Below are 3,950 nucleotides of genomic sequence, written 5' to 3' on the forward strand. Positions count from 1 at the left end.
AAAACTACAGACCAATATCCCTCATGAATATAGATGCAAAAATCTTCAACAAAATCCTAGCCAATAGACTGCAACAACATATCAAGAAAATCATTCGTCATGACCAAGTGGGGTTCATATCAGGTATGCAGGGATGGTTCAACATTAGAAAAACAATCAATGTCATCCACCACGTAAATAAAACAAAGGAGAGAATAAGTAACCAAAACATTCAATGTGACAGAAAATCATATGAATAAATGAAGTGATAATGGTCACAGAAAGAAAAAATCTATTTTAGTTAAGATTGTTGAAAAACAGAACATTTGAAAGTCAAGGGCAACATTTTACTGATTACTGCAGAAAACTTTCCTGGATATAAAACATGTAACCTTTAACTAAGATTTCTGATGGTGTAATGCCTAAAGCACTTGACTGCTAACCAGAAGGTTGGTGGTTCAAACCCACCAGACCTCCTCAGAAGGAAGGTTGGGCAATCTATTTCCATAGTGAGACTACCCCGGAAATCGAGAAGGGGTCGCTACGAGTCAGAGATGACTCGACAGCACATAACAACAACAACAAGAACAATAAGACCAGTTATATCTTTGAAAAATATCCGGCAACACAATTCTTTCTTCCTAGGCAAAAATTGAAATGTTAAAACAGTTTGTCCATAGATTGTAGAATAATCCATTCTGTCTATGTGTCTGCTGCAACTTATTTGGACCAGTGCCATGGAGACTCCAACGTAATAGGCTGTGATTTGAATATTCATTTAAAAATATGTTTTGAAGTGCAAGAATCTCTTAGCTGAAAGAAGGCTAGACTTTTTTTGTTGTATTTATTTTTGGTATAATTAGAAGTAATGTGTCAGCACAAAAGATTGTGGTGAAAAGACAGCATCAGTGGACAAAACTGTTTGGAAATGCGTTTATGCACAATATGAGAGCATTAAACATAACAAAAATCTTATTGGAGGAATAGATTATTTTCACCGTTTTTCTTATATGCAAATTAAGACTCAGAAAAGTTAAGTAACATATTCAAGATTATATAAGCAGCAAGTGAAAACTCCAGGACCTCATACTAAGCCTTCAGAACTCTCGCCATTACACTCAATAGTAGACTCTCTGATGCAATCTAGATGTAAGAGGACTACAAAAGTAATTAACTGGATTTGAAAATGAGATAATTCATTTAGGGCCTTGATGTAATATCTTTGAAATAGCATTAAAAGAACTATAAATTACCTTCCAAATAATAGCCATCTCTTTTTGAAAATGTAGGATGTAATATATATTTTGTTTTCCAAAATGTCTAATACATTTTACTTAAAAGGATAAACTTTAGTTTGTAATTTATTGGGCTTAAAACCTTAATTCTCTAATAATTTCTGCTAAATGGGTTGCTACTATATTATACTTTACAATGATTCTTATAAAATCTTGAGTATAAAATGATCAAATGAGTGAATAATGCAGGTTGTGACAAAATAATTATTTTTTATGCCCATTGCCTTCCCCCTTTTGTTATTAATTGAATTGCATCCCCTCGAAATATATGTTGAGTTCCTGCCCCTTGTACCTGTGAATGTGATTCAATTTGGAAATAGAGTTTTTCTTTTGTCATGTTAATGATGTTGTACTAGTGCAGGATGGGTCCTAAACCTAATCCCTTTTGAGCTATAAGAAGAACAGAATAGACAAACACACACACATGGGAAGACAGATGCCAAGTGACACTAAGGATTGCTAGCAGAGATCAGAAATGAGAAGAGAGACTCACAGAAGGACTGACATGGCTGAGACACTAATTTGGACTTTTTGCCTCTAGAATTGAAACAAAAAATTTCTGGGTTTTTTTTCACTCTTTTTTTTTTTTTAATTTTTTTAGCTTAAGAGTTTGTTTTATACTCCAAAGAATATTTAAATCAATAATTATCACTTGGAATGAAGAAGGTACCCTTTCATGGGCATTTTCTCTCGGGGCCAAAAATTTTCATCCAGAAGGAGAAGCCTCCTGTTTGCCATGTTATTATTTGATCAGTTACTTCTGAAATGAGAATTATCTTTCAAGGAATGTAAATGAGAAATCAATAGAGTATTGGAGGGGAAGAAAGAAAATAGTCAGAAATCTTCCTGGAGAGTAATTCTGTATTCATTGGCCAAAGGCTATTTTTTATCAAAGTGTTAGGCTAGGTTGAGATGAAATAATTATAAAGTGACCTTATTATGCTTTGGGGGAGCTCCGATGGCATAGTGCCTAAGCCATTTGACTGCTAACCAGAAGGGTGGTGGTTCAAACCCACAGGCCACTACTTGGAAGTAAGATTGGGCAATCTATTTCCGTAGTGATACCCCCTCAGAAACCCAAGGAGGGGTCTCTATGAGTCGGATATGACTCGATGGCAGTGAGTTTGGTTTGGTTTTGGTATTATGCTTTGGTAGAGTGTCTTCTCCTCAGTATATCAGAACAAATGCACCAATCAATCAATCAATCCAAATATTACAGAAATTGATCCTTAAGCCATTTTCTATCACACCCAAAGTCAAATTTTATGAACCTAAAGAATATACACGTCAATATTTTTGGTTAACACAAAAGCATTTGAATAAAATCATCAGTTAAGATATTACATATCATTGCTCTAAGTGTCTCTTTCTCTAGTTACATGTCTTTTTTGTTTGTTTGCTTTATATATATATATATATATATATATATAAATTATATGTCTATATCTATATATATATATAAATTTTTTTGTGTGATTTGGATGCAATTTTATAAAGGAGATTTGTTTGCATACAAGAGTTGATATATATTTTTTTTCCATGACATCTATTACAATCCTCATAATGGAATATCTCTCCTCCTACCCTCCCTGTGATTAATCCTTGTCTTGCTTACCTATGCATTCCTGTCTGTCTAGAACTCACCCTATGCAAATCTTTTCTTCCAGTTTCTCATGGTTGACTGTTCTAAGAAGTTCATCTCCCTGGTGTAGTTATTCAGCTAGAAGACCTGTCTATTATTAGGCTGAGAGTTCACTAATGGGAATGCATCCAATTCCAGGTCCAAAGATAACCCAGGGCCACAGTTTTGGGGGTATCATCATCCTCCACTGTGAGGAATAATTCACCAGGCTCAAGGGCTTGGACCATGGTCTTGGGTGTCATCAAGTTCAATTGGCATAACATACTACAAAAAAATATTGTTCTATATCCTACTTAGTGAGTAGTGACTGGGCTCTCAAAAGCTTACTAGTGGCCATCTAAGAAGCAACAACTGGTCTCTCTTCATCCAATGAAAAGAAGAGTGAAGAAAACCAAAGACACATGGAAACAATTAGTCCAAGAGACTAGTGGACCATGTGAACCTACATGAACCTGAAACCAGAAGGACTAGATAATGCCTAGCTAATGGTGTCAAATACTTGGAAAAAGATCAAAATAGAAGATCTTGAATAAAGTGGGAGAAAAATGTGGAATAAAACTCTCTGTGAGTCAGGTCTGACTCAATGGCACATAACAACAAAAATTCATTTTTATATTTAAACTTTTCCAGATTATAATCTGTGTCCATTCCACATGTCATTAAAACTCAACTTGTTTATCCTCATCCCTATAAAGTACCTCAATCAATGGCAAAACCTACAAGTCCCCATACCAGATTAGTCACTTTCCAATAAGTATGGAATATGCAAAATGTTTCATTTCTCTTTGGAGTTCAGTAAAACAAGGTTTCATTGTTTCATCCTCTCTTTGATAGATTTATAGAAAAACATAGTTTTTGTTTTGTCTTCTTTTGTTTTCTCTTGTTGATAATAAATGAGCAACACGTTCTTCTAAATGCTAATAAGAATCAGTGGTCTTTTTCTGTTGTTGTTTTTTGAGGATAAGTATCCTTTCTAATGTTTATAAGTCTTTCTCTTTTTTTTTGAATAGCCTTTGGTTTTTATGTCCATAATT

The sequence above is a fragment of the Orycteropus afer genome, unplaced genomic scaffold, assembly GCF_000298275.1.
Source record: "Orycteropus afer afer isolate SDZICR_OR568_19922 unplaced genomic scaffold, OryAfe1.0 scaffold00844, whole genome shotgun sequence".
NCBI lineage: Eukaryota > Metazoa > Chordata > Mammalia > Tubulidentata > Orycteropodidae > Orycteropus > Orycteropus afer.